The sequence below is a fragment of the Dermacentor variabilis genome, unplaced genomic scaffold (genome assembly GCF_050947875.1).
Source record: "Dermacentor variabilis isolate Ectoservices unplaced genomic scaffold, ASM5094787v1 scaffold_18, whole genome shotgun sequence".
Taxonomy (NCBI): Eukaryota; Metazoa; Arthropoda; class Arachnida; order Ixodida; family Ixodidae; genus Dermacentor; species Dermacentor variabilis.
The window spans coordinates 4,718,325-4,737,940 of NW_027460346.1; the positions used below are offsets into that span (position 1 = coordinate 4,718,325).

Below are 19,616 nucleotides of genomic sequence, written 5' to 3' on the forward strand. Positions count from 1 at the left end.
AAAGAGGCTGTACACTGCGAGGCTTCCGGAAGACAGGCACACTCGAAACGGTCATGGCGAATTAGAAAGTCGCGCTTCATTTCGACGAGGCCTGGTAAAAGGTCCGGTCAGAGAAAGTTCTTTGTGCGCGAGGTGCGGGACGTTAACCATCGCAGGAGAAGTCGCGCCTCATTTCGACGAAGATGGTTGGATGAAATTCCTTTCGCCACTTGGTGTCAGACGCCAACCCTAAGAATGGGAAGAACACGACGACGAACGCGCGAACAGTGGCACGAGAACGTTCTTTATTTTCCCTGCGCGAAATAGCGCACACCGACTATAGGGGCTTTGGCCCAGAACCGGTTAGCGTTAATGAAGTCTAGTGCGAACAATGACATATAAATTTTAATCGGAAACGATTGAGAGCCACCAGCTTGAAAGCAAAGAGGGAACAAATATAAAAAGTAACAGCAACAAGGAAAACAAAGCCTTAAATTTATCGAGCAAGCCATTTGGAATCAGCCTGAACAAAATAAAATTCCCTCAAAAAAAAAACCGCACCGATAGCGTAATCTAATCACTTTGACGGCAGTTGCCAATTTTCCTGCATCTTAGCTAATCTCTCGTAATTGGTAAGAGGCCATGTTTCAGAATTAAGAATGAATAGTCAGCGAAACCACTTTCACCATGACTGTCGACGGTAATGCGCCTAGCATTGAATCAATATAGCGACGCAACGTATAGCCACCGCCGAAACGACGTGTGTATGAGGCGTGTACTGAAGCGGGACTCCTCTTTTGCGCTGCCCTGTGAGGGCTCGGCGCAATCAAGCACCGCCTCTGCGATCCCTTCGCATGACCTCCGAAACGCGTGGCGCGCCTGTGCGTGCGAACGCTTTGAAACGCGTCATGCGGCAACCGGGCTCCTCTCGCGCTTATTTCTGGAGGCGCTGCACCATCTATTGGCGCTGTCGAGAATTTCGCGCGTGTCCTCCGAGATGCAAAGCATTGCGTAACGGTGCCTGCGAACGGTGACAATAGTTCCCTCGCTTGCCGCACACCCAGTGGCGCATACTCAGCGAGCCAATTAAGTTGGCGAGAGGTTCATTGGAAAGCAGAACGTGCCCGATGCATTCATGGTACGGTTCGCAAAAGCGTGGCCATGAAAGGCGTTCATTGAAAAGCGGCACATACCCATTGCATTTGTGGCGCAGCCTGCTATTGCGTCGGGTTGCTGTCCTCGAGGAACACTTGGGACGTGGATTCGATTCCAGTCAGCATGACATAAATTTAGGGGATCGTTTTCATCATTGCAGAGCGGTAGATTCCCAGTGGTACATACCTATTTAGTAATGTTGGCGTCAAGAACGCTCATTGAAGAGCTGCACCCACTTACCGGCACATACGCAGTAAGCTAAGTTGGCACCAGCGGGGTTCCTTACAAACCGCCCTTACAAAAATCGGTTTGACCTTTCAGTCACTCATGAGTCACCTATCAGTCACCCCTGTCACCTATCTGTAGACTCGACCTTTCTGTAGACTAAGTCCGCAGAATGTCTGCAGACACCGTGCGGACTGCAAGTAGACTTGTCTGTAATATGCGTGCCCAGTGAGTGTGTGTGTAAATATGTATATATATCTTTATATACATACATATTCTGAACCATGACATATTTTATAATTACGGTTGAATAGTTTTGACCTTTCAGTCACCCATGAGTCACCCACCAGTCACCTCCACGTAGAGCTACACTCTAAAAATTTTAACACCCTTAAGGGTGTAAATGACTTGTCCCATGGGTGACACCCTTTTTGGGTGTATTGCTACACCCCAAGCAACGGGATGCAAATTAACACCCCACAAAAGAAGGGGTGTTAATATGACGTCACCTCGCCTATGGGTGTAAAACAAACAACACCCTTTCTATATGGGGTGTAACACAGACACCACCCTTTCAATATGGGTGTAGCATGGACAATACCCTTCCAAAAGGGTGTTATCCCTGCCAGTATTTTAGCGTTCACTACAGCCACGTAGTTAATGGGCAGACTAGCTGTTGTGAATGCTGCCTAGCCTTAGCTATGGTACTACCTTGTTCAGTACGAGCCAGAATCTGTGAGGCGTCCTCATATTGCGCTTCTGGTCCGTCATGTGGTAGCATAACGTGCGACCCTTTCAGGCAAACAATTTAAGGTTTCGCCATTGCAGCAAGGCACACAGGCCATGCTTTTCGTAATCTTCCTCTGCAGTGATAGTACACTGCCGGCAGGATGCAGAGCGCAATAACAATGCGCGCTGCACTAAGGACACAGGATCTCCCGCACCTTGGTGCACCAGTACTTATAACCCCGTGGAAACAGCACACAGCCAAAAGCATGGTTACATGCATTTCAGAAATAATAAAAAACCTCCACTTTTCTTGGTCAAAAATTTTCGCAACACCAGCTCGACCAGGAGGAAAAGACACCACAGCTCATTGTTGTAGCTCATATTGAATGCAATTGAGCGCAAGCGATGCATGGATTGGTGACGGTAACAAGTGCAGTACTACAGAAGCATACGTTTGCCTGTCAAGCAGTTTTTTGCCGTTTTAAGCACACATTTTATACCTCTATACATTAAAGTTGTCATTCATCTCCACGGGATGCTTCTACTAGTACTTTCACACATGACTTAAAGGCAGCACTGAAAGCCAAAGAACTAAGTGCTTCCACGCCGAATAATGTTTCAGCATTTACGAACAAAACAGCATGTGCAGCTGTGCATGCTGTTCAATATATAAGCATGCACTATTTCCTGAAATATATGTATGCTCCATTTACTGCCAGTGACCTGCTTATACCCAATAATTTAGTTTATTTTTCACCATGTGCTTGCATTGAATATTCCACAGGCATTGTAAGTTAAGCTACCAGAATAACAATCAGCTAGTCTAAGGTTACCTAATTCAACAAAATCATTGTAAAATTTGTGACGAAATGTCAGAAGAAAGGTATTTATTTCATTAAAGAGAAATGGTTACATAATAATGTTTGCACATTTTAAATGTAAAAAGGAAAATAAGGAGTAAAACCATACCAATACAAAGACATAAGCACCAAATAATGGCACAGGCTTGCTCAATTAAATTTTAAGCAGAACAGTTTAAGTAACCGGACTACGAACTATCACATGTTTTCATTCGAAAAGCACTGCGTCTTATTATAAAGCACAAAAATAACCGGTCACATAAGTAAGAACAAGTCTGATTGTGTCTTTAACACAAGGATAGAAAGTTGGGCGAGTTGGTACAGTAACATGATCTTGGATGGTAGCGCGAAGTGACACAGACTAGAAGCAGACAGGATGAGCGCTAACTCTCAACTAAATTTTTCTTGAAACGAAGAACACACACATTATATATATATATATATATATATATATATATATATATATATATATATATATATATATATATATATATATATATATAGGTGACTGCAAAAAACCGCAGCACATCTAAATGAATATTGAATACATAGTAGTCACATGAAGACGACAAACAAAAGCCATCAGCCATCAACTGCGGGGCAAATCTCCAATCTGAGTGCAAGCTATTCTCTTATCAAGTATGCCTGTAGGCATTGCGACCAGTGTGCTCCCAAGATGTATGAGGCATTAGTCATTGCAGAGTTGTAAGGACATGACAATCCTAGGATGATTATGTTCTTGAGGCGTTTTCCCCACTTTCCATCTTTTGAAACGTGCATACTTTAGTCATGAAAACAAAAATGCTACAACTGGTGTGTGATAAGTTGTGCGTCTTATTTCCTAGCAGCTCATTGAAACGAGCCACGATGACAAATTACAATGCCGTTACCTCATCAGACATTCAAATTTCTTAAACACAAACAAAACCAGGTAGGCATTAGAGTGAGCATCACTTAAATACATTACACTGGTTTAAAGTTATTGCACTACTTTGTGCCAGGTAAAAATGTTAGAAACATCAAAAATGTTAACATTCTACGGCCAAGCCTGAAAACTAAATAAAAAAATTATTAAGCTTTCTTAAACGGGTACAGGAGCTTTACAACTGGCCGTCTTGGTGATGGACACGCAGATAGATGAGCAGCCATTCCACTGAGACGAGAATGTTGAGGGCTTCGCATGGAAGTCTGCGAGACACTGCAGAGTAGTTCTTGGTCCACATGAAGGAGGTTGCTTGCATACACATCTGGGCCACCATACTGAATGCATGGTGTTACCGGAACCTTTTCCCCCTGCATTGTGGTAAAAAAGCATTGTTAAGTTTATACGATATTTAATATGCAAGAAAATGTGAGGCATGCAGACAGGACACTAGAGTAGAGAAGTGAACATGAACACGAAAAACATGAAAAATTTCATTAAATTGTTTTATTAGATAAAATTTTTATACTATGTGTCATTCATTATGAGGGTTCATAACCGCAACATACTTAATATATAAGCAGGTAGAATTATCAGCTTGGTCAGTTTGCACAAGCTCGTTTGAGGCATGAAATCGAGTTTCACAAACACAACCTCAACATTCTTGATTGAAAAAGGAACACCTCAGATGACATGCAGTCCTGTGAGTGGGAATTGCACAGTTCAAGAAAAACAAATTAAAACTCACAGACCGAAAGCGAATTAATTGATAGGTTTTAGTAGCACAAGGGCATCTTTGGCCAATGAGCGCCAAGTCTATACTGCAAAAGATAAACTTAGTGCATCTTTACAAAGCAAATATATAAAGATGACTAATGCCTCTCTGCACTACAGTTGCTTTGCTCTAGCGTGCAGTCATTTTAATGCATGCACACGTACATACACACGCTACACCTAAGTGTAACAGCTGCAGAATTAAAATTGGGCAGCAACAAAGTCGCAACCTTTAACCATTGATCCCAAGCTGTAGTAGTGACTGGAGGCAGTACCAATATCTCCAATGACGAGTCGCACTCTTTCTGCCCGATGTTACGCTGCTCTTAGTGTCAAAGATGAGTTACAGTCGGCATTGAGGGAAAGCTGCCCGCAAGAGCAGCTCCTATTTTTGTGTTATTTCTAACCAGAGACCAATGAAATAATATATTTTTAGAATGAGAATGACACCGAAAAATTGAGTACGTAAAAAATTTGGTACATTTCTCCGGAATTAACTTGGGGGTTAACGGCTAAAGAGGCAATCCAGAAACTAGAACAAGTTTTGACATGTTTGCTACCAGTGAATGCTAGAAAATATGTTGGCATTATGTAGTTTTGTCCAACAATGCAAAAGGGATTCTTAATAACTGAGGAAATAAATGGAAAAGTATCATGAAGTATATTTCGTGAATGTAATGCAGAATCACCCAACTTCTGTTACTATATAATCTCCACTTGAATAACCTGCACTTTCTGAACTAGTTCAGGAGGTGCTGCATTTCACTACTCATTCCACCAGTTCAACGTGGCAGCAACTGCATGTTGTGATTTGTTTTACTTAGTGCAGGCTTTGTAAAGGGCGAGTTCACAGCATTCCCTGCACTTGGCCGAAAGGTAGTGCATGTTTACGCAGCAGGTGTGGTGCCGCTTCTGCGCGAGCAAGGTGCAGAAATAAGAGTTTCATACAATAATTACTAGAGGGAACTCTGACGTTAGTGTCCACAGGAGATCATACAAGAACGGCTGTACCAGCATGGAAATTATGGGAAGTACATGGATTTGCCTAAACTTCGTCTGTTTGGCTTCAAACGGCTTTGTGACTTTGTAAACTAGTCATTTTCAACAATATACTGTGTAATAAAAAAATAAACATTAAAATCGTCCGACGACAGGATTCAAACACAGGAACTCTAGAACAGAAGTCTGATATTGAAACCATTAAGCCACGGAGGCATGTAACGACAAGCGAGTGCAACGCCCTGATGAATTTATCGCGGGCATACCAGTGCCTTGAGACGCTTGGCGCCTTTCGATTTGGCCACCTGGACAAGCTCAATCGTTGCAATTAATAGCAATTGCGCGTGTTGGCGCCGTCTTCTGCACTTCGAAGAGTATAGACTGCGCTGAAATTTACGACAATAAGATTCATATAGCGTATAATATACGAAGCCACAAGAACGTCTGAATTCACAAGCACGAATATCAGACAAATCCATGCGCTTCCCATCATTCCCATGGTGGTACGACTCCAGCACCAGAGTTCCCTCTAGTAATTACTGTAAGAAACTATGGCAGAAACAGGAGTAATAAACGAAGTTTTGCTGTCCCATAAATCTTACTGGTCATTAATTCCAAGTTTTAGTGCAGTCACATGTCTAGAAGGCAATTGTGGTATTTTGCATAAGCATTGCAAAGCCAACTGTGATGAATGTTCACTATGGTAAATTGTTTATGATCGAGTAGCATAGACTACTGAAGCAATCTCTGGAAGGCAAGTCAAGTAATTTTCTTATTAGCAGCCTTTAAGCAGCATTCGAGCATATGACACATGCACCTCAGATATGCAGATAATATTTCCTTGACTCAGCAAGAAGCGATGCTTCATGTTCCACGAGGCTACTTCTATCAAAGCAGTATTGGTGCTCTCTAAAAACAATGCCAATGCAGATGATCCAAATATTTTTCAGGGGCAACAGTTATGCCTGAAATCAAGCTAGATTAGTTTTTTTAAACACATGCTCAGACCATGTTAGAAGTGCTTCTTAAAATCCTCCTATTTATTAGACTAGTCATGTATCTGTACACAAAGGCTACTAATTAGGTCCCATGCTATATCATCATCTTACCAAAAACTTCACTTAGTAATACACATGCTGTGATAAGATTTGAGACCACATTGAGATGCTGAACAAGGTGAATTCATTATTTTTAAAATGAAGCACCTGTTCTTCCAAACGAGAAGAAAGGATACTGAGGGTCAAAATTTTTCTGAATCACAGCTAGAAGATGCCAGGAAGGCACATGGAAACTTATTTGTAATTTTCTATTTAAATGTAGAAATGATAAAGGGAAATGAAAATCGTCAAAAAAAACAACCAGGCATGGGGGGAGAACGAACCTACAGCCTTTGCATTAAGCATGCGATGCACTAACCACTGTGCCACCGAGGCAGCATTCAACCGTCCACTATGGCCCCTCAGATTGTCGACGCTCGAACACGGCCGTAGTACCACAGTGGTTAGTATATCACATGCGTAATGTGAAGGTTATGGGTCCGTTCTCCACCCACAGGTGGATATCTTTTAATCCACTTTCACTTACCTAGAATTTATCATTTCTACACTTCATATAAAAAACTTAAAACATGTTCCTGTATGCTTTCCTTGGCCTCATTATTTGCTGGCTTCTTCCAGTTCTGCTACTTCCAACACTTATACATATTCTAATCTGGTAAGTAAACAGTTTTGCATGATGCTGGAACGCAATATAAAACATTATTGCAGGGCCGTGTTATGTAGAATGCCTTACATTGCCCAGGCAAGGTGTATTAATGTCAATCTGAAAAAAAAAAATTCCCACTCAAGGCAGAAATGCTGTGTACTGCTGTGTGCAACAGGGTTTAACGAAAACAACTTGTTCAGAAATAAAGCCACCAAACAACGAGGAACTATGAAAACTAGATGAAAATTTGTGCAGTTGCATGTTAAAAATTTAGCACAGCAACAGATGAAGACATAATGAAGGAAGCGCGAAGATGGTTTATTTTGGACACACGAGGCAATATACTTGAAAGATGCATATGAGCTTACACGTGGAGAAATATTGTTTATGTAGCAGCTAAACTACGTACAGGCCTAGAGCACACTGATACAAGGTGTCGAGCATGTAAATCTTATGCCCTTAAGTCAAAGAAACATGGCTGTTTCTCATGATTCGCTACACATGGCTGGCTCACACAACTTAGCCACTTCTATATATGCCTTGGAATTACCAGGTGGTCTGTATGACATGTGCAAACTTTAAATATGTACAAGTGCCACGTAGCTGGACAGCACCAAGGTAATGTCGTTTGCCATCGTTTTGAGGAAGTGAAACCAATTCTTGCATTTTTCCTAATTAGGTAATTAGTTATTAACAATTATTTAACTGCTCAAATATTTTATTCAAAGCAAAAGTGTCAGTGCGAAAATTGTAGAGCATCCTGCAAAATTCCCAATCCAGCTTTCTACTGCTCAGTAGGTGCAACAAATTTTTTTTTCAAGCCTGAAAGAAGCCAGTGAACACATGCAAGAAGTGCCGTGCAACTAACCGCTCGTGCACCTGAACACCATTTGGCTCCTCCTTTCATGCTTGAAAAAAACTTTTTGAAAAGAATATTTTAGAAATTGATTAATTGTTATTGACTATGTTTTAGGCAAAATGCATGAAATAGTGTGACTGCCACTTCCATTTTCGGCGACATGAATTGACTCCATTTGCATGTCCAAATCCAGCTATACATGGTGCGTGTTTTGAGCTGGTTCTGTAATTTAGGCTGGTTTTGACTAATTGAAGCTTCGCACCATAATAATGGAGTCAGCCTAAAAAGAAATTGGTACATAAACGGTCGCTGTCAGTACTCCATACTCCTTTAGCTTAGTGCAAAGTGCTTGTGAGCCAAGAAGTTGGTAGTTCTAAGCAGTATTTCTCATTTTGACCTGGTGTTATATCCTACTAACTATGATGCCATGCTGCTCAGTCATGCTGGTCCCAGCTTCAATCTAGGCCATGGCAGCTGCCCTCCAATGAGGGTAAAATGCAATACCGCTTATGCACTTAGATTCAGGTGTACATTAAAGAAGCCAGGTTCCCAAAACTTTAGGTTTTGGAATGTAAAAGCCCATAATTTAATTTTAAAATCTAAAGGTGCTTTATTAGGAGCAGGGGCGTCATTTTGAGCTTTTACTGCACTGCCATGGCACCAAGAAGCTCCAAGTAAATAAAAACAATTTCTTAGACAATGTACATATCTTGCAAACATTTACAAACACTTCTCTGCATGCACCTCTGTTGCTGTTATATTTGGATCCGTATGCCAAGGCGGGTTATGATGTTAGAACATGTTTCAAACTTTTTTTTACCGCTTTAAAGTTGTTGGTTATTTTGCATCTCACTGTGTGTCGAACGCACATTTCAGTGCATCAATTTCTTCAGAAAGTGCACTCCTCTTTATTTATTTGTGCATGCAAAAAGGATTCAGAAGAACTGCTTTCTGAAGGTCTGTATAATAAGCAAAAAACAATTCTATGTAGGCTGCACAAAGAGAAAGGATTGGTTTGTAAATAAATTATTTTGTTCTTAAAAAAAGAGGCAGCTGTCAGTATTCTGTTCCAAAGTAAAAATTGCCCCTACCTGGCTCTGCTTCATTTTCCGATGTTGATGGTCCATTCGGGGGCACTCAACTGATAGGCTGCACTTTGGCGATGTCCGGTGTGCTGTCACCAGGCCCAAGGTCGATCGACATCCTCACCAAAAGTCGAGTCCAAACGCTATAAAAGAAATATCTCATCATTTTGCTATCAGTTTTGTCATCTTGCGTGTTTCACACACGGCCGTCAGTGAAATATTTCGTCACTTGGATACTGAAAGAAATTCATGCATTTTCTGGCAGCCAAGCTGATGATGATGATGTGTGGTGTTTTATGGCGCAAGGGCCAGGTTTGGCCAAAGAGCGCCATGACAAGTGGTAATGTTGACGATGTATTATGGAAGATGTGACTTGGCTGTAAACTGGCCTAAAAATTGTCGCTGTAAAGTGCGTAAAATCTACGTGCTATAAAATTATGGCGATGACTAATGACGAATACTATTAACATTAAAATCTATCGTGGAAGAATGATGCAAAATAGAAAATATATAGGATGGTAAAATTACTTGGAGCACTGCTGCCTCGCCAGAGCCCTTGAAACACAAGGGCCTAGAGGCATGTGCTATACGAAAGAGCTATCACAGCGGCATCCTCTGAAGAGAGGGCGGCAGCCAAGCTGAATACACAGTAAATGGAGAACATTAAAGAGCAAATGCAGTTGTCACATTAGATTGATCAAGTACAGCAGAAATGGAAAATAAATCAGTGATACTGTGTCTGTTGGCTTTGAATGCAAGAAACGTAAAAACAGGACCTTGCAGCCACGCCACTTTGAATTTCCCGCGTTTGCTACACCTCACAAGTTTGGCATCGTCCGGTACTCGGGGATAGTAACCGCTTAAAATCAAGATGAACGAGCGTCGGCATAAATTAACAGGATATTTAACCGGGCAATATTGGCGCATAAAACGACTCACGTAGCGAAGCTACTGTCAATTACCCGATGACGCATCTGCGGGCGGTGCGGTTTGGGCGAACAATTCAAAAAGGAATGAGAGTTTCACTTGTTTCACGCCTACTAAGCTAAGACAGAATTTGAGTTTCTTACTAAACTATACTGGATATTTACGCTCCGAATAAAACGCTGGAAATTTTGTTACGTCACATTGCATACGTATGAGTGAGGAAATTGCTTTTATTGTGTTCTACCCAGACGGCATGCAGCAGCTACCACTCTCATGCAACAAAAGCATGAAAGTGGTACTCGTGACACCGAAAACAAACATATACAGCGCCAACGTTACGCCCCTCGGAGTTGGAACTAAGCACGATCAAGCCAGTTAGTTTTCTAGCTTTCATAACGCCATGAATACGACCAAACATCGAGCGAAACAACTCTCTGCTCTCGAAAATTATTACCGCTTCCATTTATATACCTATCGCTGCCACAAGCAAAAGTCAATGGGCTAGCTGTCCACAAGCTGCAGATTAGACTGACAGCAACATATTACGGTAACGTAAAACAATTTCCACGCTGACTTGGCAGCCGCGGTGTGCTCTAAGTGCCAAAGTTCTCGTTTGCCGCTCGAAATTCACACCATGATGACGGGCACTGCATCTTTCACATGCAATATTGCACGCTTTGCTCCGGAGCTCAATAGGAGGGCGAAACGCATTTGCACGTACCTGAAATCCGCATGCCGGAAACCCGTCGACGCTTCCGAGAACGGGGCGCACAGCCATACACCCGTACGGCGGCTTGACTTGGACGTGAGGCACTTCTATCACACATTTCACATGCGACATGTTTCACACCGATTGCGCGAGCACCAGAAAATGACGCAGGCCCCATTGCGACGCCGAGCAGACGTGCAGCCACCGATGAGCTGTGTGCGCGGATTGCAGAGAACAAAGCCATACAAAACGTTAGGCGCGAGAAGATGGCGGCTCTCGTTGCGGAGACGAAGCGGACGAAGCAATGACGCGTGAATGAATGTTGCCAACTGTTGGTTCCGCGTTATGCCGGCGGTGGTGGCTTTAGTGGCGTGTGTTGCGGCTGTCTAATATTTTATTTCTTTTCCCCAAACAGTATAGCTAAGATCAGTTCTTTGTTTCAATTTTTAGTTGTGTCGTTTGGCATTATCTTTGTCTTTTTATGCTATTAAGCGGCCAATTATGGCCTCTCAGGTTCGCGTGCGCCAGCTTCGCGCGCAAATCTCAGAGGCCACAAGACAACTCGTTAGAAAATGCCGTTATTGTCGTTGTTAACGTTTCATCATCCTTTCTTCAACTGAGATAGAGAGGTAGTGTCCCCTTTCCCGGGGTTGGGAGGGGGCGATCAAGACGGCATCGCTCAGCGGGGGCCGGGGGAGTAGGTTGGTGTTGGTTCTTATCGCGAAATTCGCGAACCCTGCGATTTTTTTTTATAACGTAAGCATTTCTATACTTCCCCAACAAGAAAAACCATCCGTCCGTCAGTCCGTACCGCACGATATCTTTCAAAATAGAACCCGCAGCAGCGAGTGAATTCACCTTCGTGCTAGCTCTCGCTTCAACGCGACCGAAGCGGCGAGAACACTGCGATCACGAAGCTTTCAGCTTATGCCGCACTATGCGCTTTTCGCAGATCACTTTCAAGATAGGTGTACGCGCGTCTGTTTTCAAAGCGAAGTAAACGGTGAGAACACAGCGCGTGAAGTTTTCAGCAGTGGGCACACTCTGTCCACAATGCAGTTCGCTTTCAATATACGGTTCGCGCGGCCGTGCCACAAGCAGCCGCCGCCGGAGAACGGTTGATAATGGTTCGTCGCGGATGAGGAGGGCTAAAGAGCGATAACGGCTCAAAACGAACGGAACGTCACCAGCGCGCCTGGCCCCGCCACCTGCAGTACTTCGCTTGCGCCGCCGACCAGAGCAGCTCGTGTCGCCGCAGCGCTGTCGCTTATACTTGTCGGATCAAGTCTCATAACATTGATAACGACATGGACTGCGTGTAGATGAGGAAGAGTCACAATGCTTACGCACACTCAGACAAATCCGAGAGGAGTTCCTGTGTGATTTTTTTTACCGGAAATGTACAGTCAGCGGTGGGACCCAGAGTTGACAATGCCTGTAAGAGGGGTGCCAAGCTTTTTTTTTTTTGTGAGAGTCTTGCCCAGCTCCCAAAGATCTGCTCAAGCTAAGACTTGCTGATGGCTGTATGTGTGTTTTTTTATTGTCGCATGCCCTCGAACCGCCACGAATCCTACAGTGTAATGGCATTAGAGCAGTATTCACGGCCAAAGGGAAATGCAGCCGGTAATTGGGCGTCCTAAGGTTTGCGGCCCGGCGGCAGCTGCCCTCCCGTCCCCCGTTTCCGTTGACAAGTTAGGGGGAGGGGTCTAGAGCAATCTTACACCCCCCTCCCCACAGTGGCGTAACCAGAAATTTTTTTCGTGTGAGGGGGGGGGGTGTCCCAATTGACCGTGGAGGGGGAAGGAGCGGGGCCATTGCCATAGCAGCAAAAATTTTACTGTTAGTAAGCGTTACAAGTGCCCGGCGTGCCCCACTTGGCTACGCCGCTACTAGCCCCTCCCCCCCCCCCCCCGCGATCGACGTAAATCGAGCTATCAGAACGTGCATCACACGCATGCATGACATAACATGAATGACATGCCGCGAAGCTGGCATGGATGTCGTCACATCATCATCATCACCAGCTTATTTTGATGTCCATCGCAGGAGGCAAGCTTCTCCAGCGATCTCCAATACCCCTGTCTTGTGCCAACTGTTTCCACGTGTCCTCAAGTTTCCTAAATTCATCACGTCCACATTATTCTCTGCCGTCCTCGACTGTGCTTCCCTTCTCTTAGCACCCATTCTGCGACTCCAATAGACCAGCAGTTCTCTCCCTTACGCATTGCAATGTCTGCCCAGCACGACTTCTTCCTCTGAATGTCAACCAGAATATCAGCTATCCCCGTTCGCTCTCTAATCCACATCGCTGTCTTCCAGTCTATTATCATCATGCCTAATAATTTTCATTCCATCGCTCGTTGCGCGGTCCTCAACGTCTTCCCAAGCTTCTTTGGTAACTTCCAAGTTTCGGCCCCATACGTTAGTAACGGTAAAAAGCCATGGTTAGCGGTAAGCTCCTTGGTCATGATTTAGTAATGCCTGCCGTAAGCTCTCCAGCTAATGTTTTATTTTTGTTAATTTCCGTGATCAGAGGCCCCTGCGAGTAATTAACCTCAATAAACGTATTTCTGCGCAGGCTCTAGAGGCTGACTGCCGACCATGACATTCGTTCTCTCGCCAGGCTGCGGAACATTACTTTTCTCTTCTGCATACTAACTCTCAATCATCCTTACACTTTCTTCGACAAGTTCCTCAAACGTTTGTTGCAAATAGTCTGCAGCGTTGCTGAGTATGCCAATGTCATCTACAAACCGTAAGTTGGTGAGCTATTTACTGTTAGCCCTCACTCCTAACCATTCCCAGTCTAACTGGTTGCACACCTTTAAGTATTCAGTGATAGCATTGTAAATATTTTGCTATTGATCATATGAAGCCTTTTGCAGATATCTGGCTATGCAAAGTCTGCGCGTTAGTGTCATCCGTTCGATATCAACATTCGTGGGAAACTTCATTTTTGACCACTGTTCGGAGTCAGTGCGCTGCTGCCTAGGTGCCCCGATCTAATCATTCCAGTTGCCTGATTCAAGCGCAGGTAGCGCGCGTTTCATGTATAGCCAATATCAACGCCTTAACTGGCAATGTTCGTTTATCATATACTGTAAGCTTGTTCACTTACTCCCTTATAATTAGGGTGTAAATTAGAAAGACAGGGGTGTTCTAAGGGTGTTTTCTTGTTGAACACCCTTTCTCATTAAAAAAGGGTGTTTCAAGGGTGTTTACAAGGGTGAAAAGATGAATACACCCGCATTACACCCATAAGGGTGTGAAAATTTTAAGAGTGTAGTCTGCAGAATGTCTGCAGACACCGTGCGGACTGCAAGTAGCCTTGTCTGTAATATGCGTGCCCAGTGAGTGTGTGTGTAAATATGTATATGTATCTATATATACATACATATTCTGAACCATGACATATTTTATAATTACGGTTGAATAGTTTTGACCTTTCAGTCACCCATGAGTCACCCACCAGTCACCTCCACGTAGACCTAGTCTGCAGAATGTCTGCAGACACCGTGCGGACTGCAAGTAGACTTGTCTGTAATATGCGTGCCAGCGAGTGTGTGTGTGTGTGTAGATGTATATCTATATATAAACGCATATATATACATATTCTGAACGATGACACATTTTACAATTATGGTTCAATAGGTCTGACCTTTCAGTCACCCTTGAGTCACCCACCAGTCACGTCCACGTAGACCTAGTCTGCAGGATGTCTGCAGACACCGTGCGGACTGCAAGTACACTTGTCTGTAATATGCGTGCCCTGCGAGTGTGTGTGTGTGTGTAGATGTCTATCCATATATAAGCGCATATATATACTTATTCTGAACCATGACACATTTTACAATTACGGTTCAATAGGTCTGACCTTTCAGTCACCCATGAGTCAGCCACCAGTCACCTCCATGTAGAGCTAGTCTACAGATTGTCTGCATATTGTCTGCAGACACTGTGTGGACGGCAAGTAGGTAGACTTGTATGTAATATGCATGCCAAATATATATATATATATATATATATATATATATATATATATATATATATATATATATATATTCTACATGACATATTTTATAACACTTAAATCGGCTTCACCTTTCAGCCACCCACGAATCACACATGCACACACACACACACAAACACACACACACACACGTGTGCCCATCCTGAACCATGACACATTTTATCATTGCGCTCTGTTTTACCATTTTAACATTTTGAAAACTTTGTCACTGATTGCTACAAGAACAGTCTGATAATGGCAGTCATATAAATCAATTATTTAATACTAATTGAAATAAGGTAATTGTTACATAACGTACATTAAATGCAGCAGTTGTACTATGGCTCGAACCGCAGCCTGAATTTAAGGACATTTCTACCGCGCGACACCGACACCATCCATCCGACCACCGACTGTGATGGAATGCGAGCGCAGCGAGAGTACCATCGGCTTTTCATGAGCCGCTAACAAAGAAAGCGCGACCGGGTCATAACTACGATAATTGGCATCGGCACACCACACGAAAAACACTGAGAGCTACGTTATGCAGTCGCAGGCGTTTTGGATCATTAATACACACAAAAATCGCCACAATTCCTCTCGGCACGGCATGTACACTACCTCATCGGTCGCCGTCAATGCGGCGTGCACGCGTGCACGCCGTGACATGTCGGTGACCAGGTGAAGACGGGAAAATAATCTCACCCGTAATTTTACCGGTGCTCGCGGCCAGCGCCTCCTGGGGGCCGGCGCCGAAAGCAACCACGCAGTCGGTGGTCGGATGGATGGTGTCGGTGTCGCGCGGTAGATATGTCCTTAAATTCAGGCTGCGGTTCGAGCCATAGTACAACTGCTGCATTTAATGCACGTTATGTAACAATTACCTTATTTCAATTAGTATTAAATAATTGATTTATATAACTGCCATTATCAGACCGTTCTTGTAGCAATCAGTGACAAAGTTTTCAAAATGTTAAAATGGCAAAACAGAGCGCAATGATAAAATGTGTCATGGTTCAGGATGCGCACACGTGTGTGTGTGTGTTTGTGTGTGTGTGTGCTTGTGTCCGTGTGTGATTCGTGGGTGGCTGAAAGGTGAAGCCGATTTAACTGTTATAAAATGTGTCATGTAGAATATATATATATATATATATATATATATATATATATATATATATATATATATTTGGCATGCATATTACATACAAGTCCACCTACTTGCCGTCCACACAGTGTCTGCAGACAATATGCAGACAATCTGTACACTAGCTCTACATGGAGGTGACTGGTGGGTGACTCATGGGTGACTGAAAGGTCAGACCTATTGAACCGTAATTATAAAATGTGTCATGGTTCAGAATATGTATATATATGCGTTTATATATAGATATACATCTACACACGCACACACACTCGCTGGGAACGCATATTACAGACAAGTCTACTTGCAGTCCGCACGGTGTCTGCAGACATTCTGCAGACTAGGTCTACGTGGAGGTGACTGGTGGGTGACTCATGGGTGACTGAAAGGTCAAAACTATTCAACCGTAATTATAAAATATGTCATGGTTCAGAATATGTATGTATATATAGATACATACACATATTTACACACACACTCACTGGGCACGCATATTACAGACAAGTCTACTTGCAGTCCGCAGGGTGTCTGCAGACATTCTGCGGACTTAGTCTACAGAAAGGCCGAGTCTACAGATAGGTGACAGGGGTGACTGATAGGTGACTCATGAGTGACTGAAAGGTCAAACCGATTTTTGTAAGGGTATGAATTTGGAAGCGCCGTTGAACACCAGCTACTGTCTAGAGGACGTGTTCGAATAGCGCAGCTACGCAGCACTGAGACCGCTTTATATCATCCTCACTGGCTTTCTTGGTCATATCCATCTTTTCTGGACACATACCAACTAGCGTCCCAAGCGGCGCCGGCAGGAAGCTAGCGTGTTTTCAATGGAACGAGTGGGTTTTTCGCGAATAACAAAAGCTGCAGGTCGATTATTGAAAACAATATGCAGATCCCAAGCACAGTGGGAATCGATGTATGCGAAGCTTTCCGTGCTGGATGCTTTGATTGACGATCATTAGCGGTGATGTTTACGGTTAAGCATAATTTCTTCAACGTTTCGTCTAACACGAGAATACCGAGTTGATGTTAATCGTTACCGTGCGGGCGCCAGAGCTGTTTGTCTGCGTATACAGTACGAAGAACACGCAGCGAGAGGTGTTTGCGTGAGGCCTTGTTGTGCGCCATATTTCATAACTTCAGAGAGGATTGAGCATAGTCATTGCCTCACATGGCACATCGCATTGTGGCAGAAGTATTAAACTTGAATTGGATTATGGGGCTGGTACTTGCCAAAACCACGATCGTATTATGAGGCACGCCGTAGTAGCGGACTCCGGATAAATTTTGACACCGTGATGCTCTTTAACGTGCCCCAAAATCTAATTCCACGTGTGCTTTCTATTTCACCCCAGTCAAAATGCGGCTGCCACAGTCGGGAGCAAATCCGCGACCTCTAGCTGTGCCGTAGCTGCAGAGCTACCCCGGCGGTCACAGAAGTGTTGATTTCGCGGTCGACCGGTTTCGTAGTGTCGTCTGGACCCTCCGATGCGCTTTAATTAATGCTGCTCTACTTCTGCACGCCCTGTGTAGTTTGTCCGCTTGGTATTTTTGAATGCAGTTTATTTTTCAGAAATATCAGCAACGTACTGTTCCGTACCTTGAACTAAAGCTAATCCAATTTTCCCGCAGCTGCAGTCATATAGTAGTAGTATTTGCTTGCCTTCTCACGTCAACCCCCGCCCCCCCCCCGCTCTTCTATTGGAACTGCCTCTTGTCTTCCCTCCCCCCTGCAGTTCTACCTACGTCCCCTCTGGCGTGGCACGTTAGTAGAAAGGGAAGCACTACCGTTTCTGCAATGTTTTTGAGGGGAGTCACGGATAATTACAGCTGTCAAGAGGCTATTGTGGCAACGGTCAGGGAGCCGCAGAGGGCATTGTGCACAGTCGACGCGGTGGGCTGGAAACTACCTTCTATGTAGCTGAATATGTAGCTACAGCAGAGAGCAAAAAACCTCGCTCATCACAAGGCCCGCCCGCACAACGGTCACGTGTGTCTCCGGCGCCAGCAACGACATCGTGGTACAAAGTGGTTACCAAGCCTAGTGCTAGATATGACATGTCCACTCTGCCCAACCGTACCATTCATTAGGCCCTAGACGCCTGCGAAGAGACTTTCCGATTCCCTCACCACACGCCCCCAAGGTTTCACTCTACAGAAACCTACCAATACGGTCTCAGTATAGGTTTCAGCTATGGCACTAGTTTATAAGCTCGAAGAACTGCAACAGATACAAGTCTCAGAAGAATGTGTCCTTCCAGTCCAGGCGTACTTCGACAGTGGTACCGATTTAAGACGTTACGGGGTTAATGGCGTTGACCATGTCGAAGAAACCGAAAGGCTCCTGCAGGAACTATCATGTCCCACACACAAAGTCGTGGCTGCTCGCTACGTCGGCAGCGGTCGTACATGCCAAACACGCTTCAAAGTCCTAAATCCCCAACTTTACGCATCCTGTATTACGGCTGCGTACTGCGCCCGCGTCCGTTCAAGCCTTCCGCTGTCTACTGCTACTCTTGCTTTAGACAGGGACACATGAAGTCATCCTGCTCATAGCCACCCGAGGAGGAGACCAAGGAGCCTGAGACATCAGCATCGTTTGGATGCGGCCTATGCCAAACCAGCGATCATGACGTCACTTCCACGACGTGCCCCACGAAGTTAAAGCCACTAAGAAAGCACGACAACGCCATTCTCGACAGCCAGCAAGGACCCCTCGAGATCCATCAAAGAAACAAGTCCCTGTGTGCAACCGTTACGCCGTTGTGGCCTTTCTGGAAGAGGACGCTAGCAAGGTGACACTAGTAAGTACAGCGACACGTGATGCTTCCACTCCTACATTTAGCGCAGCTGTTAGGTCGTCCACTTCACGACCAGAACGGGCATCAAAATCGACAGAAGGCACGCCGCTTCCTTTGGCGAACGAAGAGTTCGAGATCGATGCTCGCCTCACCACTCTTGCAAAAAAAAAAAGAAAAGAAAATCCAATGTCTTAAGGAACGCCGAACAGCGTCTCGGCGTCGTCATGACGGAGCGCGGTCGTCGCATTCATCGTCGACGTCTATGTTCATGTGGCTAACGCGGCATCTATGTTGAAACCTCTTTCACCCCAAGAACTCTTTCGCTTCGTTGCGCAACAGCCCCAGAAACTCACCTTGGTTCTACTGGCCAATCTTAAGCTGTGATCGCTGCTACGTCTTGAAGTGTGCCAGAAGGCATCTGACAGTCGAACTGCCGCGGCATCGCTAGGAAAGTCGGAGAGCTGCGTCAGCGTCTCAGCCATGGGATGCAGCGTGTTTGGACTCTACTGCTTTAAGGATACAACGGCCTGCCACCCATTTCAGGATTTGTGGCATACTCATCGCCTTCAACGTTGGACCGTAAAAGTGCTACGCCCGATGTCCCTCCAGTAAACGTTGCAGTTTTTGTAAGATGCCCTCTTCATCAGATCCGTGCTTATCTTGCATGGAGGTGTACTTTATTGCAAGAAGTCGTGGTAGTATTGGTTCGCCTCCAACGCACAAACGTTATCATCGTGT

General features: G+C 44.4%; 1 long non-coding RNA gene across 1 annotated transcript; it reads right to left on the minus strand.

The window, feature by feature from the left end:
* Positions 1–4,027: 4,027 nt before the first annotated feature.
* Positions 4,028–11,198, minus strand: LOC142568285 (uncharacterized). Its single transcript, XR_012825408.1, has 3 exons — positions 10,940–11,198; positions 9,298–9,434; positions 4,028–4,241 (listed from the first exon to the last, which is right to left on the minus strand). It is a non-coding gene; the product is annotated as an uncharacterized LOC142568285 (long non-coding RNA).
* Positions 11,199–19,616: the final 8,418 nt, after the last annotated feature.